The 23,834-nt window shown below is 40.1% G+C and overlaps 1 protein-coding gene across 2 annotated transcripts in view; it reads left to right on the forward strand.

Annotated features, from left to right (window-relative positions):
- The first annotated feature begins 253 nt into the window (after positions 1-253).
- Positions 254-23,834, forward strand: part of glis2b (GLIS family zinc finger 2b) — a 37,799-nt gene continuing 14,218 nt past the window's right edge. The window contains exon 1 of one of the 2 annotated variants that reach the window (XM_065278151.2): positions 254-972. The gene's annotated coding sequence lies outside the window, so the exon portion shown is untranslated. The remainder of the gene's footprint in view (positions 973-23,834) is intronic. The other variant, XM_065278152.2, reaches the window with a different exon arrangement.

A 23,834-nucleotide genomic window follows, 5' to 3' on the forward strand; every position in this document is an offset into this window, starting at 1 on the left:
TTGTTATGTTACGGTATATTTCCAGGAGGTGAACTTAAAAATACATGACTTATAACATTAGCAAAAAAATTATCTACTATAGTGGACAAAATAAATCGCTAAGGAAGTCTGCGGGAAGGGTTTAAGGACGGCAATGTTTATTAAAGCTTTGGCAATGTAAAGCGTTATTACCATGCCAATAAAATATGTTGCCAGAGCTGTAGGGAGGGAGAAATGTTGGATGTCAGCCCAGGACGGCCCTCCTCCTCCTCCTCCTCAATGCTTGACGGGGCGGAGCAGCGGACATGCGCTGAGCTGGCAGACTCAGATCCGCTCCGCTCCCTGCGCTGCGCCCGAGGAGAGGAGACACGGACAGTCTCGCGTCCGGGGTGCTGGAGACCCACATCAACACTCACTGTCTCCAAGGACAACATTTGGGCCCCGGGACAGCAAAGAACCTGAACTAAATAGCAAAAATTAAACGGTGACAGAATCCGGACTCGAAGCTTTTAATAGGGGACGTCTCCTCTCCATCGCCTTTGCGCACGACCACCCATTAAAAACCCCTCTGGACCAGCGTCGCCAGCAAGCGATGCGCCCTGACGACAAGACAGCGGTCACATTTGTTTTTGTTTGCGCATTATTAGTAATCTATCACATTACGGACACCGTTTTGGTGTTGACATACATTTAACGGGTTTCTGAAACTGACATAAACTATATTTATCTGTCTAGTTCGCGCGTTTCAAGTCTTTCATTTTTGCTTTTTTCCCATCACTGTCATGTGTATGCCGACAATGCGTTCAGACTGCATTAGATTATTCAGCTTTTGGTGACAGTGATCTTATAGACATTTCTACATATATCCTTGCATATCTGGCGGGCCTTCCCTGAGTCGTCTTTGGCAATCGTAAGGAATTGGATCAAGCATTCCCTGTGGAAAGTTTAAGGTGGAGACCAGTGCCATAACATATCCAGGAGGTTTTTCCGAAGGTAAGTCAGTGTAATGAACTCAGATGGCACAGCAACCTTGCATCTCATTCTCAGGCTCATTTCCATGCCACATTTAAGTGATGTTATGAGAATATAAGCATAGCACGGTCATTTAGGGTAGCACCTGACCTATTTTCCAAGTGTTTTTAGGTTTGGGTTTGAAACTGTGACTGTCAATTAATGGTTTTTGAGAAAAGAGATCTGAAAGTTGGACCCAGAAGAATCACGTGATAACTTTGTTGTTGTTTAGTTTGCTTATCTAATCCAGACATTGTTCAATCCTAGATGCAGATAAAATACTTACGACTATCTTTGAGTGTGGAATCGTAGATTAGATGTGAAATAAATAACTTTAATTTTGAATTTCGAATCGATTTTAGTAATGTACCGTTTTGTGGTTTAAGCCTGGACATAAAGCACCCATCATCCAATTAGGCAATTCCAGTGTCCCCTTGCTTAATTGTGAGCACATTGAGATGTGGTTTGGAACAGAGCCTGCCCTCATTGGCTGTTACACATGAGGCCATTGATAAAGAAGATGCCTGCCAGGACATAGTTCACCAACGGAGAGAGAAACATCTCACACCAGGGGTCCAAAAACTCTCTTGAGGATTGCGCACAGGGCGGATGGTTTGATTTTGCGAACTGCACACTAGGTAGCGTACCTGTTTACATCTGAGAGGGTTGATTGAGCTTCCTGAAGGCGAAACAGCCGTTTGTAATTTGGTGAGAAGTTTTCTTGGATGTGACGTTTGGACCTTTCAGAGCCTCAGTGCTTAAACAGTCTTGCTATTTTTTCCAAACCGTAAGAGTGAATCTCACAAACTCATTTTGCTTGCCTTTTACGCACCCGTTAAGCGTTATTGTAGTATTTGTTGTACTGCCTATGCATTCTGCTGACTTGCATAAAGTCATTGGATTACCGTAATTTATGTGAGATTCACCCCACTATACATTTAACACGGTGCCAACAACAGTAAATGTCTGTTTCTTCTATGGACATTTGGAAATCACTGTTCAAAATTTATGGTGACCCTAATGTGACCCGAACTGAGCAGATGTCTTTAAACTCTGTCTGTGGTGAAATCCAGGCCTGGCCAGATAATGTCAATCTCATGCTCTTGTGTGCGTGTGTGCACAGCTTTCCGCCTTACGTTGCTGTACAAACACCTCGTGTTATTGCCGTAAGTCTTGGGTTTACCGTATGTCCTCTTCCAGCTGTGTGTGCTGGTGCGCTCTCCAAAATGTGCCCAAAAGAGACAGAATGGATACACGTTCGCACGATGTGGCTCCTGGCTCGCACAGCTGAAAATTGCAGAAATCTGAGAAGACTTTGGCGTACTTTTGTGAGGGGTCTGAATATGCTGTTTGTTCCAGTCTATGCTCAGAATGGTGTGCCAAATATGACCCACCCTGAAGTGCCTCTGTGAATTCATGCCCATTACGCTCTCTAATGCTCAGTGACCAAACGGGGGCCCACATCCAGATTTTACTTAAGTGGGGCCAAAAAGGAGAAATACATTGAGGCGTATGGCACACACACTTTTAGTACTAAACTTTCTGTAAGCATCCAGCACAAAATCATTGATTTTAATAATCGATTAGTCAGTGGGAAGTCACACAAGCTGGGTTTCCATTGCAAATTGGCACAAAACTTTAACGTTATTCTCTAAATGTCCACAATAAACTATTGCAAAATGATGGCGTTTCCATTAAAGGAAAACACCACAGTTTTTTAATATTTTACTATGTTCTTACCTCAACTTAGACAAATTAATACATGTCTATCTTTTTTCAATGCGTGCACTTCATCTTTGTACAACGCGTCGAGACTGTGTTAGCATTTAGCTTAGCCCCATTCATTCCTTATGATCCAAACAGGGATGAATTTGGAAGCCACCAAACACTTCCATGTTTTCTCCATTTAAAGACTGTTACATGTGTAGTTACACGAGTTAGTATGGTGGCACAAAAAAAAACGTGCTGATTATATTGTATGGCGGAAGAGCACTTAGTTTGCAGCACTTTGACCTCGGGGGCAGGAATGGGGCTAGGCTAAATGCTAACACATTCGCGACGCGCTGTACAAAGATTAAGTGTATGCATTGAAAAAAGATAGGTTAGAACATAGTAAAATATTGAAAAATTGTGGTGTTTTCCTTTAATCGAAGATATGCGACTGAGATGTAGTTTTTCCTAGTGTTATCCAGACATTATTGGCAAGAAAAGCCTTTTACTATGGGTTCACACCAGCCGCATTTGAGGCGTCAAAATCGCGTCTAGTTTGCTGCTTGAACATGTTGAGTTTACTCGCTTAATTCACGCCTGAAACGTGTGAAATTCTAGTCATTGAGACATTCACGCGGAAATTCGCGTCATAGGAGGGGCTTCTGCGACTTCGCTCGCTTCATGTAATCACGTCAGTACAAGAGAAAGCTCCTGATTGGTCAACGCTGCGTTTTTTTTGCCAACGTAAAAAATTTTCAACTCACGCATTTCCCGTGGCAACTCTCAATTAGACACGCTTAATGCCTCATTCGCGCCGCAAAACCCCCAGACGCGCATCAACGCAGCTTTACATTGACATAACATTGAAATCACTAGCACTTGACGCCTCTACCTCGGCTGGTCTGAATGCTACATTATACTTGGAAGCAGACACGTATTGAGATGTTTCTGAGAGGTTTTAGTACATACCGCATTATCTTCAAATAATAATTATTGACTTACTTGCATCAGGTGACCTGAAATTGCGAACCACTTCATGCGAGCGTAGAGAGTTTTTTGCAATATATGGGAGTTTTTTTTGCGAAATGTACATGTTTCCATTGACCTTATTGTCAATTTGCGCAATTTAAAGGGTAATGGAAACGCAGATATATTGAAGAACAAAACCTGTCACATTCTGCAAAATTTGTCCTGTTGTGTTCAAAGACTAAAAGTAAGTTATACAGGTTTCGAATGAGTGATGACTGAATTGAAGCGTGAACTGTGTGAACTATAATTGCCGGTCTGCACACCTTTAATTCAAAATTGGGTGGTTGTTAAATATCTGGTAGTACCAAGTCTTTAGCTTTATGAAGCCTCATTAAAATGCCCGGTGCAAACAAGACAGTATGATATGCATGATCGCTTTAAACAAGATTTACTCTCTTCCCAGTAAGATTCAAAGCATCAAGAGTACGAGATCATCCTGTAATGGGAATTTTTTGATTAGTACATGTTAACGATTTGCAAAAGTTTCAAACCCCAAAGTAAACGATGATGCGAGTTATCATCTCCAACGTATTATACCAAATACACAAAATAAAGTTGTTTTTTAGCAATGAAATAGGTGCTCTTTAAAGTCTTTGAGATTCTTGTAACATTGCAAGAAGCAAATACAAAATATTGTAAAACTGAAAGCTTAAAAATGTATGTAAAATGTAATATTAAAATATATATAAATAGGGTTAGGCAAATCAAAACAATTGTATATTTTTTGCATACCCGGTGTCTGCTCATTCTTTTATTCAGCTTCATGATACACGCTCAGAAATAAAGAATGTCACCGAAATGGTACCCTTTAAAAAGCTCCTAATATGTACCTTTTAGGTAGAGATATGTATACATTTGGTACCAATATATACCGTTGATGTACTAATATGCACTTTTTAGGTGTACTTTTTGAAAAGGTACCGCCCCAGTTACAGCTTTTATACCCTTTTTCTGAGAGTGTATGAATGCTTGGATGTTTCTTTAAGCAGTATTGACCGAGATCTCTGCTGGACACTTGTTGGCTATTCTTCCTTCTTTACCCGAATGTAGACACTGTGATTGTCTACAGTACAGAGCAAATTTAAAGCATTTAGCCAAAGGCCTTTACACTAAAGGATTTTAAGATAATTGGAAACATAAGGTGTATCCAAACGTGTATTTTTGCTTTCAGAGCTGATATGAGGCCCTGAATCACACAGCTCAGTGAAGCCAGTCTCTCTCGCTAGGTTTGGACCACGCATTCTTCTGCAGTTAAACTGCAACCACTAATCACAGCGTGGCCTCACCATTTCCTCTTGGAACGTTTCGCTCATGTCCTCCCTGCTGCGCGGAGCCTGGTGCCGCCCCAGCCTGAGGACCCTCTCGCCCCCGCCCCGGCACCTTCACGGGACACCAGAGGAAGGTTTACGCCACCCGTCTGCGCGCCTCAGGGCTGTCGGTGGTTTGAGATCTGAATGCAACCGCTCCAAAGTCAACACAGAGAGAGGTCTGAATCCTCATATACCTCTTTCACTTTTTACTGCGGTTTTCTTTAAGCAGTTTATTTTTTTCTTACATGGAAATGGAAAATGCGAAAGTCACCCAAAAATGAAATTTTGTCATTATATACTCACCCTCCAGTCAATTCAAAGTACATCTGTTGTTATTCATCTGTGAAACACAAAAGGTGAAAGTGTCAATTACAAAAACATCACGAAATTATCAACGCAATCTCACGGCATTTCGTACGTATTTTACAAGGTGTCTAATTCGTACATTCGTACATTTTTGTACGATTTGCCACTGTGATGGGGTTAGTGGTGGGGTTTTGTTATTGTTTTCTTTTATGATAATCATACGTTTGTGTACGATTCACTTCGTATAAAAAATAAGAATTAGCCAACTCGTAAAATAAGTACTAATTCACGTGAGATCATGCTGGAAATTATATATATAAAAAATTAATGTATAGGGTCCTCGGTAGCAGTCAAATAAATGAACGCTTAAAGGTGCAATCCGTAACTTATTTAGTAAAACAATAAACAAAAATCAGTTTGTTTTCAAAACTGTTACCCACAATTGTATGCTTAAAATAATGATTTATAAAATGAGCTATCGGGTTGGATTTAATCGTAAATGTCAGCTTATCTATACACGTAAATATATGTGAAGGCACCTGCAATTTTACGTTTCGAACAGAGATGGCTATAGAGAGAAAAACAGTTTTGTATTGCAGCTTTAAAGCCTTAAAACTAGTTCAATATAATATAACCCTAACCCTACATTTAAATTTATATACACAGTCCTTCCAGAAAACTTAGTTGCGGGCAAAAATCCTCGATCTCGCGACACGTTTTTCTTAAAAAATGTGATGGAATATGCAGGATATTTACGAAATTTTATGCGATGAAATTGTGGGAACTTGCAAAAACTGTGTGAACTTTAAATTTTTATTTTTATTGATGTTCACGTCGCGTAATTACGTCACTTTCTAGCATTCCCATGACAACAGGGGACATGGCTGCGCATGTGTGAAGTAAATGCAACATTTTTCAACTTTCTGCTTAGATATATGTGAATTTTCGCGGGGATTATGAAATCGTGCAAGCCCCGCATATTTTGCGATCTGAAATCTGCAATTTATGCGGTGAAAGTGCGGAGTGTTTAAATCTTTTTATAAATATGCGCACTTTGGCTGATTATGCATTGAATCATGTGATCGCATAATCACGTTTTTCTTGAGGGACTGTATACAACTTTAAATAGCGTTTATTAGTTGTCCAGATGGTAAAAAAAACTTTCATGTGTGTTATTTTATAGTCTCGATCAAGTGTAAAATTGCAATAATAGAGAAAACATATGCATGTTTCACCGGTTGTGTATAGTACGTACTGAACTAGGAATACAACAACTAATCAATAAAATCGATAATAATTGATTATAAAAAAATCAATGAATGTCATTATCGATTAGTTGGACTGTGACATCACACAGCGCGAGTTATAAAGTCAAACGTCTTTTCTTTATAAATGTTAAAGATCAAAATTGGTGTATTAATCTGTGGCAAAATTTCCTCACCAGCATAAGAAAACTCTTATTCACATGAATGCACTGATTTAGGGTTGTTTTTAGCTATAAAAAGTGAAAAATCTAGTAAAAAAAATCTAATTATTCAGAAAAAATTTATCGTTTTATCGATATGAAAATAATCGTTAGTTGCAGCCCTATATTGAACATTGCAAAACCCATATTACATTTGTATCAGACATTAAAAACCTGCTGACTTTTATCTGCCGACCGATAACAGTACATCCGAAGAATCACAAGCAGATAGTCATCGGTGTTTGCTTCATGGAAAACTCCAAACAGCAGCATTCACCACCATTGTTTCCAAATGCAAAAGCTCCAGCATTTATGCTAAAAGCGCAGATGATTTTTATTATTATTTACAGTCGGGCTCTTCCAGTATAACCACAACAAGACTGTAGTAAACATGTTTGTATGAAAGAGAAATATAGAGGATGGCAGTGGGGTTTAAAGAGAAAGAAATAGGGCGGCTCTTGGTATGGCTCCTGTCTGGGCAAATTCATTCCTGTCAGTGTATATGAGACTACATACTTCTTTCCATGGTCTCCTGTTCCCCAGCCCTCCTTTCGAGGTGTACATTAGGAGAAAAACATTTGAATGATGAAGCTGAATGTTCATAAGTTCTGCCTCATTATAAAAAGATCAGAGGATTTAGCTTTTGTCCAGTTGTACGGTCCCACTGCATTCGTATCCTTGTTAACTTTGGCACACAGTCGAGGCTGTCCAATGAGAATATTTGGTACTTTCTGCAAACTCTACAGTGAATTGTAACCTCCTTTAAATCTGAACTCTATCATAAAAACCAATGCTGCGTCCGAAACCGCCTACTACATACTATATAGTACGCGAAAAGCAGTAGGCGAGGCGAGTAGTATGTCCGAATACATAGTATTCGAAAAACAGTATGCGAAAAGTACCCGGATGACCTACTACTTCCGGTTAGATTTTGCAGTGTGCATACGATGGACGCTTCACTATCCCATGATGCCCCGGACGAGGAGTTATCCAACGAAGAAGAAGAGGCACGCGGCTGTTTTCGCGCTGAAATGACATGACGTGATGACGACGTATGTCACGTGATGTAGCAAGATGGCGGATGTAGTACGTCCGAATCTCATTCATACTACCAGGATTCATACTATACAGTACCTACTGTTTCAACGGCAAGTAAGTAGGTACTTCATCTAATTCAGTACCTACTATACAGTATGCGGTTTCGGACGCAGCCCAAGACATTTCTTTTAGTGGTTTCATCGCTTAAGATTGCATGAATTCCCACTGTTTGAGGGCTCTATGGTGTGCTTGTGACTTTATTTATGAGATAGAATGTCTACATGAAATTAAAACCTATGCATTTTTTTTCTTTGCCTATGTTTTTGGTCTTACTGTGCACAATTTATTGAGACGTAATGCCAATATATTTAAAAAAATAAAGACTTGTGCCATCTATCTCATCTATCAAGACTAGTCCATCCATCTCTGAAACAGTTCTTCCCATGAAATTAAATATCATAATTTTTAATTTCAACTTTCAAACAGAAATGGAAAAACCTAAACTATATAAGATTGCAAAAACATAATGGATTACAAGCACTGCTTTACACACAAAAAATTATTTTCAACCCAGCGTTGGGTCAAAAATGGATGAGCCCACCCATTGGGTTTAATTAACCCAGAAAATGTTTAGATTTGACCCAACAATGGGATAAAACAACCTAGCATAGGTTAAATTACAACCCAACGGGCTGGGCTCAATCCTTTTTGTCCAAATGCTGGATAGAAAATAACCCACACAATTAGTCACTTTGAATAAAAGCATCGGCCAAATGCATAAATGTAAATGTATGGAAAAAGATAAAAAAAAGAATTCAACTGTAAGCAATTTCTTTCCAAGTACTGCACGCCAAACTATCTGTCAATCTGTCACATCGAGATTTATTTTCCATGCATTATTTGAGCTCTTAATTGTATGCATCTCTTCCTGTCCTTCACCCTCCCTGCCTCGCTATACCTTTTTGTCTCATGTTCACCCCCTCTCACGGAGACAGAAGATGAAAGGACCTCCGTGTTTAGGAGGAGTCTGCCACTCAGCTGAGCTAAGTCAAAGAAACGAAAGAGGCGGTGAGGGAGGGCGAGAGATAAAGGGTGAAGCGAGGAATAAAAGAAATCCTGTCATGTTGACCTTGTCTGGCTGCCAGGCATCGGAGGGGGACAAGTATTGAGAGGAGGGCGGTCTTGCTTTGAGAAAACAGGCGCCCCATGTGAGGGGAACGAGAGAACACAGACACACAGTGAAGTTGGCAGATCCACAGAAAAAAGAGAAAACAGAGGAATAGAAAAGAGAGAGAGAGAGGGTTTGCACGTAGATACCTGAAAGAAAAAGAGGTATTACACAAGCATTGTGGCCATACAGTATGGCTGGTCAATAACAGGTCAATGTTCACTGCAGTGATGCTTTTCAAGGTACTTTTACAAATAACATAAAATACTTTAAAAAATAAGATTTTTCCAGCACAAATGAGATATACTTACACATCAGGGTCCTACTAGGCCTTTGGACACACATATTTGCTCCCTTCCCCTTTGCCGAGGGATCCAGGAGCCCTAGTGGTGAGCATGCGTTCTTACTGTGGGTTCACACCAGCCGCACTTGAGGCGTCAAATTTGCGTCTACTGCGTCGAATTTGCCGCTTGAACATTTTGAGTTTACTCGCTTCATTCGCGCGTGAAAGCCGCACGTGAAATTCTAGTCATTCACGTTGAAATTTGCGTCATGGGAGGGGCTTCTGCAACTCCGCTCGCTTCCTGTAATCCCGTCACTACTAGAGCAAGCTCCTTATGGGTTAATGCGAAGTTCAAATTTTTCAACTGCCATGTTTCCCGCGGCAAAGCTCGATTCGCGCAAACAAGGCGGATCAATGCGTCAACGCGTCTTCACATAAGGTGTGTTTGAGATCATCCGGCGCTGCGCAGACCGATCGGCGAGGTTTGCCGCTTGCAGTCGAGGGAGGAACTGAAGACGGAGTCGTCAAGCCGGACACCTGCTGCTTGCCGTAGTGACGTGTGCGCCGTGTTTCCATGTTTTTAATCGCAAATGAAGTGAATTAGATGCTGAATTTGATAAAAACAAACCTTTTAATAAAAAAGTTGCAACCAAAATATTTTATATCGAATATTTTAATTGCTGCTTATACTGTATACCCGAAAATAACAGGAAACAAGTCTATATTATTAAAATACCAATAGAGTTTGTAATTTTCATTTTTATTTTATTACACGACACAATATAACATATTTAAGCATATTAAAGTGTTATTCCTGTTTTAAATCATGAATTTATAATGTTTATTAGTGGAACTAAAGGTTGGATTAAACTTGAAACGCACGTGATCGTTGTCATCAGTGAGGCGACCAATCACGTAAAGCTGTTACGTCATCACAACTCCGTGCAGCCGCTCTGGAGAAGCTGCACCGGCTGAGCTAGCCGGCTACTCTCGAAAACGCTCTCGCGGTACTTAAAAACCATATGACACAGTCACGTGCCTGCAGCGCCAGCTGAAGTCGGACAAAATTACTAACCGGAATGCACTGCTTCAAGTCAGCCGCCGATCGGTCTGCGCAGCGCCACATGAAGTCGAACACACCTATTGACTTAACATTGAAATCACTCACGCTTGTCGCCTCCACCGTGGCTGGTGTGAACGCAGCAGTAGGGTTTGTGCAAAATTATGGTTAACACGACAACGATACACAAAAGCGGAAATGTTTTACCTACATGTATTTCGAGGACTGAAAACGTCTTTTTCGAGGGCGCACGATGTGAAGTTTGTCACAACATGTATTTAGCCCATCATGAGTGTTGCTCGTCATGTATAAAATATGTATTCGATGTGTTATGTGCGTGTAAAAAATACGTGTCTGCTGCAGACGCTTCAAAGGGGTTTATGATAAAATTGACGCTCACGTTTGCCAGATTCTTGCTTAATCTTATGTGTAATCAGAGTTAAAGGAACAGTATGTAGGATTGTGGCTAAAACTGGTATTGCAATAACAAAACTTGTGGCTAAAACTGGTACTGCAATCACCCAACTGGTGGCCAATACACAAAATGACAACATAAACATCAGTTGAGGGCTGCAACTCCACTTTTTAAATGGCAATATCCTGGCCAGACCACTGTTATAAGTGATATAAGTATTTGAAATGAAAATGATTTCTAAATGTCTAGTGACATATCAGGGCCATTTTATGATTAATTGATATACATTTCTTACATACTGTTCCTTTAAGTGTTTAGTTAGTGTTTTGCAAGTATTTCGTAAACGTGAGCGTCTGTTTTATCATAAACCCTTACGACGCGTTTGCAGCAGGCTTGTATTTGAAATAGGGATGCACCAAATCCAGATTTTTTGGGTTCGGCCGAATCCGAAACAGAATACCGAATCCTACTCGCATCCTTATCCAGTAACACAGTAAAACACATTAATGAAGTAAACAACGTCCACAGCAGTGTATATTTCATTTTATTTGATTTTAACTGTAAAAAAAGGATAAGCAACATTATGCCAGGATGACATGTGGGAAAAACTATTTTGACAATTACCATAAGCCTATGCATAATGAAAGCGATGCAGTGCGACACGCTCGTTTTTCCAGGTGTGACCGGAAAATGTGAACCGCCCCTAAGGCTCACCGAAAGAAAAAGCTTATCTCCACGTCAGCACCCGATGTGTGTAATCGATGTGTGACGTCGATCAGCATAACACAAGCCTAGGGTTCGGTTTCGGTGGAAAGAAATCTAGGATTCGGCCGAACCCGAACCACATGATGCAACAAATACTTTGACATGACGAGCCACACACGACACTCCGGACACATATTCACATATCAAGTCACCGGCCACCACTGCTGACAACAAAGTTGTTTTCACGGATCCAGTATTAAGTCAGTGTTATGCATGCCAGGTCAGTAGATGGCGATGTCTGAAATGTCTGAAATCGATGATGTTGAAAATTGTAATGTGAATACCATAGACTGTAAAAAAGATGGACGTAGTGTCCGTGACGTCAAGCATAGATTTCTGAAGATCGTTTTTGAAGCTTAAAGTAGGTGGTGTTTGCCATCGGCATCTTGTCCGCGCGTCACTGCGCATCACTCGCGGATATCCGAAAATAGGTAAAGAGGCGAGACATGGGTGAAGCTGAGGTGGCTGGTTGCAGTTTAAATCACTTCCGTATTGGCTTCATCAGAGAGATCGGAAGATTGTCCCTCAGTGAATACACACGATGTCACCGTTTTCACAAATTTGCATTTTTGTCGTTGACACAAAGACGACAATATGGTCTTTTCGAAAACTTTTATTAAAACTTTACCTTTTTATGCCATCATTGTTATGTATGCATGAACAAAAAGTTTTCATTTTTTTGTTAAAAACGTAAACAGCTGTTGAAGGTCGTTCACACTATAAATGATAACTTTAAAGATATATTAGCATCCACACTAATGGCTGATAACATTATATATTTATTCTAAGTTACGTTGCATTTAAAGTAAAGTCTTTCAAACTTAAAACAATTTTGATTGGCTCTCAGTGTTTTATTGTTCATCAGCTGGCTAACATTACTCCAAAAATGATTTCAAAGATATACAATCCTTTATATTATGTGTTTGTGTGATATATAAGATAATTCAGCCCAGCACGTCCAGTTTAATATCATCTCATTTTGTTAGCCAATTACGTACTTCTGTTCTTGGTTTCTACATCTTCCTGTTTTCTTCCTATTGCGGTGTGTTTTGGTCTCGAAAGCTAAACCCCCACCCTGTCTCTCGCTCCGTCCCCTGCGGCCTGCTGGCCTAAACACGCGGCTTTCGAAACCTTCTGTCGTTTGCAGCGCTGGTTGGTTTGTACACAGGTGCTTGTCAAAATACCGCAGACCAGAGGACTCTTTTGTGCAGGCGATGAAAAAAACGACCACATCTTTATATGATGTGAAGCACCAGGATGCCAAAGATATTCCCCGAGGTGAAGCTGCCGATAGCCACATATCATCTCCTATCCAGTTACAGCAGATTTAAGTTTTCCCATACACCTAAAGGGACACGCCTCAGGCTTTCCTGTCAGAAAGTTAAGTTAAAAAGAGAAAGAGTTAGTTTCTCATGTGGCATTGCCATAATATCTGAATCCAGGAAATAAGCTTCCCAAAATGTGAAATATACCCACTGCACCCGTCGCTGGCATGAACTCAGCATGCAGTCGCTTTGTGTTTTATGCTTAAAAGCAAAATCCCCTTAAAAACACGAGGGCCTCCGTGCGGAGTGCTTAGACTCACATTTGTCATTCACAGAACTTACAGCAATGCTGAAATATGGCAGAGGGATGTTGCTTACCGAGCCGAGTTTCCATGCATTCGTAAGATCCCGTAAATCCGTGGCAGTGTGGGATAAAAAGAACACCAGACCCTCTCTAAACGCCTAGACATTTACCACCCCACCCAATGGCCAAAGGGTTGAGCTACGGCTCTGCTTTCCAGATGGAAACAGACCCCGGCCGAACTCTTTCTTACAATTGAACAATTGCACTCGCTGACCTCCTCGGCAGCGACTTTGTATTTGACAGACACGTCGTATTGCATGTCCACACAAGCTGCGTTGTGGATTATTTAATTGCACGCACAGGAATGTTGTGTTTGTGTAGACAGGATCCACGCACGGTCTCAGAGGAGAGTGGAAGAAGTGAGCGTGCGTATGTTCCAGGGATTTAGCCAGGTGCCAATCCCCCGGAATTCCTCCGGTGACCACGTGTGCCTCCGGGGAAGATCCGTCTCAGGTTGAGTAAAGGGGCGGATCTGAGGAACAATCGGCAGAAATATGCACGAACCGTAAACTGACTGTAATCGCGCTCTGCATCTACTTTAAGGTCCATTAGATTTCACCGGTCGCTCCGTTCAGTCAAAGGCCATTCACAACCTGTTTTTAGAAACTTAATGCAACTCTGACGGTTCACTGGCAAACATTCGAGATCAAACAAAGGACTTTTGCATGGGGCTGGAAAAAGCACGACTATACAGAATTATATCTGCATTGCTTTCTCAAGCAGCTGGACTGAGGGAAATACATGGGGATTTTTGATCTACTGATTCTCATTCAGGCTGATGAAATGTGACAACTTTTATTGTACTTGTAGCCCAGCTGTACTGTATAATAATTCACAGAAAAGGGAAGCATGTTCCTGCATGGTTTTTGTGAAACTCAACAAGGCAAGCAATATGTTAGTGACTGACAACTTTATCTACATTGTATGGAAAAAGCAGCATCCTTTAGAGTTTCTTCTTTACCGTTCTTTGTACATTTTGGTAATATAGATTTTCTTGTAATGGTCTGCTACAATCAATCTGTAGATGTGTGGTGTTGGGGTGCACTTGATGATGTTGATATAATTTCTCCACTGCTGTATTTTTGGAGAATTCCTTTTGAAATGTAAAACTCTTGCTCTTATATATTTTTTTCTTTTAAAGAGACACACCTCTTTTTTAAATATGCTAATTTAAAAATGCTAGTCCATTGAATTTGATTAGACCATTAGCATCGCGCTCAAAAATAACCAAAGAGTTTCAATATTTTTCCTATTTAAAACTGGTCTTTTCCATAGTTACATCGTGTACTAAGACCGACGGAAAATTTAATGTTGCGATTTTCTAGGTCGATATGGTTAGTAACTATAGGGCCCTATTTTAACGATCTGAAACGCAAGTGCGAAGCGCAACGCGCAAGTGAGTTTGTGGGCGGATCTGGGCGCTATTGCTATTTTCCTGGCGTGAGAAATAACTCTTGCGCCGGGCGCAAATCAATAAGGGGTTGGTCTGAAGTAGGTTCATTATTCATAGGTGTGGTTTGGGCGTAACGTCAAATAAACCAATCAGAACGCTATCCAACATTCCCTTTAAACGCAAGGGCGCAAATTCCATGGCGGGTTGCTATTATTATGACGGATTTACCAGGCGCACGCCAGGAGCGGTTCACAGCCGAGGAGACCGATGTTCTTGTAAGAGCAGTCAAAGACAGAGAGGTTATTTTGTATGGGGATTCAAGAAACTCGCCTAAATCAGCGTAGGTTAAACAGGCGTGAGAGGAAAATAGCCACAGTCTCATCAGCTGGCATATCGTTGCGCCAAGCACTACAATGATGTCAGGAGACGGGGGAATCCCAAGCTTGCCAGCATAAATTTGGAGCACGCCATGTAACGGGAGGGGGATCTGCCTTAGGACCTGACGCCAGCAGAGGACATCGCTGCGTCCACCCTCACCGCTGAAAGGGTTTGGGGGCTTTGAAATCGGACCCAAGAAACGCAAGCCAGGTATAACCCCAAATTACTCTTACAAATCAAGTTCATATACATTAAGGTTTCTTATGAAAACATTTTAATTATTATTTACATAAAATAAACGTAATACAGCAGCCACACAACAAACTTATGAAAATATTTTAATCGTTATTTGCATGAGAATTATTTAACGCAGCTACACAATAAATAAAAACTATCACCACAATGCTCACCACTATGATTCCCCTTCCGTGTATTAATATTTTTTAGTGTAACAATTTATGATTTGCAAAAATAACTGTTGCATCTGTGTAGATTAAATGCAAAGTTTATGCGCGTTGTGCACGCTATACATTATGGTCAAGCATGCGCCCTTAAAATAGCATAATGAACAACGCGCAACGCGCCACTGACTTTAAACTTTTTTTTTCTGGTCAGTGGCGCAATTGTTTTTTGAAACTGCAAAATAGCATCAGGGATGGTTTGCGCCGGAACACGCCTCTTTTTTTGAGCTGAACCGCCCAGGGAGCGCAAGTTCATTCCCTAGTTTGCCGACGTGCGTCTGTGGAGGGAAAAACCCGCTGTGCGCCGGTGCAAAATACGAATGATACATGCGTCACTGACAAAGTCAATTGCGCTGGGTGCAAGATAGGGCCCATAGTCTCATTCTGGCATAATAATCAAGGACTTTGATGCCATAACATGGCTGCAAGAAGTTGCAATGAGATTATGCAGTGCCTGAAAATAGTCCCCTGCTATTGAAAGTTACCAAGGGCACTATTTTCGGGCACTGCGTAATATCATTGCTACTCCTGCAGCCATGTTTGGTTATTTTAAGTGCAATGCTAATGGTCTAATTAGATTCAATGGACTATGCTAAGCTATGCTAAAAGTGGTACTGCCAGACCCAGATATCGGCTGAATGTATTCCAAAACGGTAAAAATCAAATGTTTAACTCTAGGGGAGCTGGAAAATGATACATTTTCAAAAAAAGTGCAGTGTCCCTTTAAGGAAAAGACATGTCAAGTTTAATATTACCACAGTTATTTATCATATTAAGTGACTACATGTTTGATAGTCGAAGAAAAGTATCACAGACAGCAGACGACTCTGGGCCGAATGCGCACAGGAGATGCCGACTTCGGCGCAGATCCGGCCCAGAGCCATATGCTGTTTGGATCCCATGTTGTTAACTCTTTCCCCGCCATTGACGAGATATCTCGTCAAGTAAGAGAAAACGCTTCCCCGCCAATGACGAGATTTTCCGTCTTTCCGCAATACCGCTATTATCCACCAGGTGGCGCCCTTCCGCAACTTTTTAAACCCGGAAGTTTTGCCCCATGGCAAGCTGCTGCATGTCCGTGTCTGTTTTAAAGATCGCTCTGAATGGGATCTCTATGAAAAGTCCGTCACAAAAATGGAATTATTTCTGCTTTTTGCTCAAAATATGGTGTTTTTGCAAAATTCAAAAGCTGATTGCAAAAGAACCACTAAAGGTAGGATGAAACGTTTTTTTTTTGTTTGAAAGCAGAGGGTCTGTTCTTTCATTTGGTATATTGTATGTTTATATATTTAAAGAAGAACATTTTCTGGAAGGCATTAAACTTTGGTGAAAATCATGAAAAACGCTGGCGCTGGCTGGCAACTTTTTTTAAAACGGTGGCGGTGAAAGAGTTAAATTACAATTTATTAAATAAGGACAATTAAATTTGCAATGTAAATTTTTGCGGCATCTAGTCGTGAGGTTGAGAATTGCAACCAACGGCTCAGTCCACTGCTCACCTCTTGCTTTTGAAACACATAGAGAAGCTACGGTAGCCGCCACCGGACAAACCTGTCATAGTTGGAGATAACTGGAGATAAAAAAAAGTTGCACACAAAATGGCGGCTTCCATGTAAGGGGACCCCGCTGTGTATGTAGATAAAACATCTCATTCTAAGGCAATAAACACATAACATTATGTTCATTATGGAAGGTCTTTATACACCCCTGATAATTTAATTTTGTATATTATTTTGCATTTCTGACAAGATATCCTTCTGAAAATTACACACTGCACCTTTAATAATTTATCTGTCTGTTTTCCCTGTGGTTTTCATTTATTCTTTATCTTTCTTGTAATGCTGCTTTGAAGCAATGAAAAAAGAAAAAGTACTATTTATGAGGACTTGAGTAAAAAAACAGTAGGATTTTTATTTTTTCAACATTTCAACCGCTTAGTGATGCCCTAAAAGCCCTTTGTGAGCACATTAAAGCATTTCTAGAGAAGCCAGGACTTGTTAGAAATCTGGAACTGCTAACATTTAAGTTCCCGACTCTTTATGTGAGAAACGCTTAAGTCTGAGAAGATTTTGGTTTTCACCTTTCGTGAGTTTGTGCCTCCAGTTTTCGTGCGATTACATTCCTGTCTGTTAAGATGCCTTGAGATTAAGTCAGGTTACATCATTCCTAAACCTTTGAAGAAACCCAAAGCACACTGACAATATGCCACCCTCATTCCTAAAGTTAAACAATCCACTTAGACGAAAAAACAACCAGAGCACAAATTAACCGAAAATACACCAGGCTAAACAATGTCTCATTTCAGTCTGCTTCTCGCTATTCCAACCCTTTTCTTTTTCCAAATCCTCCAGTCTTTTTATTTGTTTCAGACAGAGAGAGAAATGCCGAGCGCCCTGCCCTGCTCTAGAGCTCACCAGGCCCTGTTATTGCACGCAGGAGTCTGTGGATTGCATCACTGTTTGTGGCTGGAGGCGGCAGAAATCAAAACGTTGTGAGGGAGGGAAGCTTGAGGGAAAGAAGAGAGGAGCCAAGAACCAAGAGAGAAAATAATACAGAGTTGGACAGCAAATGTGTATTTGTACATTTGACATGAGTATGGGGTATTAGTCAGAGCTTGACCAACATTGATTTAGAAAGAATTGGTTAATAGATTTTAGTGGCGAATGCCAGTAATTTTTTACACAAACCTCAGCAATGGTTTTGGTTTGTTACATAAGCAGCGTGAGAAAGTACATATTTAAAGTACGGTTAAACTAAAAACAATATATTGCAAAGAAGGCTGCAGTTTGTGGGCTTTTATCGACGAGTATAATGGTGCTTTTTGTCGTTAAATAGACATTCGTCTATATATGCTAGCTTAAAGGATTACTCCAATTTCATAAAAAAATCCAGATGATTTACTCACCCCCATGTCATCCAAAGTGTTTATGTATTTCTTTCTTCAGTCAAAAAGTAATTATGTTTATTAAGGGAAGACATTTCAGGATTTTTCTTCATATAGTGGACTTAAGTGGACCTCAACAGTTTACAGTTACAGCTTCTAAAAGATCCCAACTGAGCCAAAAGGGTCTTATCTACGAAAAACATCACCATTTTTGCCAATAAAATAAAATAAAAACATGTACTTTTAAACCACTTTTCGTCTGGCACTAGCCGTGAGATGCGCCAGCGCGACCTTAAGTATTACACAATCACATCGAAAAGTCACACGTTACATATGTGAAATGCACACTTGCGGACCATTTTAAACAATAAACTGACACAAGGCTACCCAGTCTCACAAAATTATGTACCTATAGTCACGTAATTTTTTGATTATTTTTCGTGATACTGTCACGAATTTACACGTTTTTTTTTTTGCGATCGTATCACAAATTTCTGTTTATTTGTCATTGTCACGTATTGGTTACTCAACTGCTTTTTCCTATTTTTAAACCATTTTCGCTTCGGTTTAGGGTTAGATTTGGTGTTTGCGTTAGGATGTCACTTTAAGTTTTGGTTTATTATACAATTTTTTTTATATTTTCTAAATTTTAAGCCATTGTCGCCTGGCGTAAGGGTTAGAGTTGGGTTTGGCTAAGGATGTCATTTTATGTAAATCTAACCCTAAACCGAAGCAAAAATTGTAAGAAAATAGGACAAAACAGTTGAGTAACCAATACATGAAAATGACACATGAACAGAAATTCGTGATATGATCACGTAAAAATGCGGAAATTTGTGACAGTATCACGGAAAAGAATAACAAAATTACGTGACTATAGGTACGTCATTTCGTGGGACTGGGCTGCACAAATACATTAATTAGTATCATCCACATAGAACAACGTCAAAACTGTCCTCTTTTTCCACACTTGTAAACACCGGAGCGGTATTTTCGCATACGTCATGCATGACCTTTTCATGTGATTACATAATATGTAAGTTCACGCTGGTGCATCACAATTTTATGAAATATTCTTTTAATCTTTGTTTTTTTCGATTTATCTCATTCAGGTTCTTATAAGTTTGGCTTCAAAGCCTGATACAGTGCTTTAAAGACGAAAATTTCAATTCAAGCTGCTCTGTTATCTTTTGGGTTGGTTCTAATATGGTAACAGATTCGGGGTAATAGGACCACTGTGGCGTATATTATGACAAGGAAATCACAAGGTGTTGTGTCAGTTTCGAGTTTTAGGTTTGTGTAAAGTGCCATGTGTGCAAAATTACGAATGGAGGTCCTGTTGTCATGTGCATGTCCTTAAAGGGACACTCCGCTTTTTTAAAAAATATGCTCATTTTAGCATAGCTTAGCACAATCCATTGAATGTGATTAGACCATTAGCATCGCGCCTAAAAAAATAACCAAAGAGTTTCGCTCCGCTTTACAATCAGTACTGCACAGACAAATTACGTCATTGGCGCAAGATGTAAGCGACAATTTTTGGGATTTTTTGGTTTTATTTTTCTACAGTGTAATGGGGTGTACACACCAAACGCAACATCAACTATTTGCGTGAGCAGATTACATACAAAGTCAATGCAAAGACACAAATAGAAGTGAACTTGCACGGGCCGATGCGAATTACACGAATCGGACAGCGTGATTTCTGTGAAAACATGCGCTATTTGCCTCAAACGTGTTTTCGCGCAAACTGAAAATATGTTAAAGCAACACAAAAGACTTATTGCTCGTTGCTCCCCTACAGGTTAGAAGCGTAATTGCTCATTACCACTGTCGTAAATACTGCAGCATAGCTGGCTCTGATTGGATTGTAGGTCTGCCATAAAGCAAGTTTTTGCAGTATTCACTCGGACTACAGGACCACTACCCGTCGGTTGGAAACTTCTTTAGTGCGGTTTTGGCCGATAGAGGGCTGCAAAGCGAATGTGAACGTGCCATTCACCCTGTTTTGAGTGGATGAACCACCGAAACTTTTTTGGAAACGTTATTTTAAGGTAAAAAAAAACTCTTTGGTGTTGCTTTAACTCACTTCGCATAACACAAAGTTACATCCCGCGAGTAATCTAAAGCAAGAAACATGAAGCTTCTCGTTTGGTGTGTACGCAGCATAAGTTTATGGAGACATGTTGTCCATCTTTTTTACAGTCTTGAAGTATTTTACAATGTAGCTAATTTGTATGAATATGTCCAAAAATGTATGATTATTAGAAAAAAAACCATAAATTGAAGACCCACACCCATCAACCTGCTCCTGAACCCAAGATCACTAGGGCGAAAGCAGATTGTACTGAAATGTACAAATGAAATTAGTACAAATTCATACAAATACTTGTAAAATACATACGAAATGACATGACACCGTATTGTCAGTGTATATGTAGTATTTATGAAGAGCTCAGATGCCAAAGCCTATGATGAGCCAATGATATAAACCGAATGCTCTCGGCACGTATTACACGTTCATCAAATATGTTCACTTTAAATCCGCCTAATCCTGGCCTTAGGATAATCATAAATACCAGTTGTTGGCAAAATCCATTAAGAGTCTGAGGAAAAATGCTCATTTGCACAAGAAAACATGTCAGATGCACTTCCCATCAGAGCTCTTCATATGTCCTTTTGTGAGACATAATGCACGTTCTCCTCTCTTTTACCCTAATTTGCTTTGCAAGTCATTAAATGTGTAGTTTTAAAGATAATTCATTTTGTCAGATTTGTTTTGGATATAATACTAAACACAGACATTACAAATCTTTCCTATCATTTTAATAAACACAAATATGGCACTATGAATGTATCAGTTTCTTGCAATTTCCTATGTGTCTCTCTTACACATATGTCGACATCAGAAGGTTAATATAAAAGTTGGAAAGCGCTTACATTTCAGTTGCCAAACATCTCATCCACAATGTCCCTCAGTATCTCCCAATAATAAATGTTGCATGTGCTCACACTTTTATCAAAAACAACTTTGTATAAAATCTTATATTGGGATGTTTGTGTGAGCTCTATTCTCAAAAGAAAAAGATCTGCTGATTGGTTGAAGAGATACAACCGAGCCAAACGTCTACAACCATTAAAGTCCAGCTGATGGACACATAATGTAAATATCAAATTCGATATAAATCTGAAGAAAATAGTGGAATGTGGATTATATTACAATGCGCCGTGTTTGTCGAGTATCAGATGGGGAACTGTAAGAGATTACTGAAAGTTTACAGCTAATTTAATTTTAAAACAACTTCATGAGCTTAGGGTACAAACTGTTTTGATGGAGGAAAACACTTGTTTTCTTTTAGAGCGATGACTGTGCCAGATGGAAACAATGGCAGTAATAACCCAGAACAGTTTGTAGTGATTTTGTGAGGAGCTCAAACCAGGCCGTGACCTCCCGTAACCTCCTTCACCCTCGAGCCTGGTCAGGTCATCCTGAGGTTTATGATGCCACCTTTGGCTTTGTTTACTTTAAGAATGATAAACACTTTGTGTGAAATGCTGCCATTCATCCTTATGTCTGCCTGTAAAGGTGACTCACGAAAATACATGAAATTAAGTACTTGCTTGATCAAGACAATAAAGTAAAACTTATATGAACTTTTATTTAACATATTCTTGGCTTTATTGAGAATGTTTCATTGATGCATGCATATTATTTCGAAGACATAAATACCTCTTTGTTCAGAATATAACATTGAATTATATACATTTTTATATTTTAAAGTCTGATAATAAATGTGTTATTAACCACCCAGCCAAATCTAAATGATAAAAAATAAATAAATAAAAGAAGTCATTAAAATCTTGGAAAAACAGATAGGATTCTCTGATTTCAAGCCCTGGGGGCGTGTCAGTTCTCTGCACTGAAGCCACACCCACTCGCGGAAAAGCTACCTGTTTCTCTTACTGGTGGGGTGCATGATCTCTGAAAGCCAGTGTTGACATTTGAAAACACCTAAACAAACACGCCCCTACCCCAATAGAATATGGACCTTCTTTTGATAGACCCGCCCCACACATACGCAACCCAGGCAATGATGTCGGTCAGTAGACACACCCCTTACTGCTAATTGGCGACAAGTGTTTTTTAGTACTTGGCCCGACTTCCTTTTCCAAAGTGTTTTTCAAACATCATGCACCCTGCCTTTAACTTTCAAATACCACTGCAACCTGAATGGATGCTTGTGATCGTGTTAGGGGCGGGGCCTAAATGGTGGCTCCAGTGCATCATCGAGCCACCGCTTTAGCCCCGCCCAAACAATCCTGAACACAGAAATGTGGAAAAACTGTTTAACGATCTAACTCACTACTACATAGTTTAAAGTCTTTGTAATGTCTTTCAGCAATATATTTATAATGTGTTTAGAAACAATTCTCTGAAATGACTTCATCCGGACTTTTCGGATGACCTTTCGGTCAGCCCCTCCCATACACTTGGCTCTATGTTTGCATGTAACTCCATGTAAAACCCTTTCAGTTTCCCAAGAATAAATCACATCCCACCAAACATTTTTACCCATCCAGTTTATCTCAAACAAATGTCAGATTAGGGCAGTAAAATAGTGGCTAGATGGGATATTACTACGTACAGAATCTCGCAAAATCTCTCCAGATGAGCGCTGTTTTCATCCTAATCCTACCCCCAAACCTAAGATAGGCCTATAAATCTTCATGATGGTCTGGCTGTGTCATGAATGTCATTGGCATAATGTAATATTGTCTGCACGATGACAATAAACAGCTTGACTCGACTGACTCACTACAGTGCTTTGACTGTTTGGTTGGAGGTGTTGGAATATTTGTTAAACTGCCTCTGCTTGTGGTTCGCTTGCGTCTCCCCTGGGTCATACTTCCTTCTTCAATGCATTTCTCTTCGTCTTCCCATCCCGTCTTCCTTATTTTCCACCCCTCTGTGAGGAATTCCTTAGTGTCTGAGATTTCTGGCTAAAGGCCATTGGTGGGCTGCTATTGCAGTTCTTTACCTCATCTGCCTCCTTTCCTCTCTCTTTCGTAAACGTATTGTATTGAGCCGCCTGCCTAGTATTTTAAGGCTCACTCTCAGTTTAAAAGATGTTTCTGAAGGTAAGATAACCTTGTTTTAACCATTCACATCTGTGCTATTTTCATTGCTGTAAGCGTGCGATCTATGTAGATGTGCTAGAAGGATGTTTTTGGCATTTAATAAAATACTTTTAACATGCCTAATCGATGTCAGTTTAAAGTAATAAGTCGGATATACTGTATGTACTAGGCAGTGGCGGCCGTTGACTTTTCGAGGGCGCATGATGCGAAGTTCGTCACAACATGTATGTAGCCATCATGTGTGTGTCATAATTTGATATGTGCATCACATGTTTCGTCAAAATAAGTGCCTGCTGCAGACACGTCTGAAGGGTTTATGATAAAAGAGATGCTCGTGTTTGCCAGATACTCGCATAATCTCATGCGTAATCAGAGTTTAGTGTTAAGGGAGTGGCTTTCGTGTATTTTGTG

The sequence above is a fragment of the Paramisgurnus dabryanus genome, chromosome 3 (genome assembly GCF_030506205.2).
Source record: "Paramisgurnus dabryanus chromosome 3, PD_genome_1.1, whole genome shotgun sequence".
Lineage (NCBI taxonomy): Eukaryota > Metazoa > Chordata > Actinopteri > Cypriniformes > Cobitidae > Paramisgurnus > Paramisgurnus dabryanus.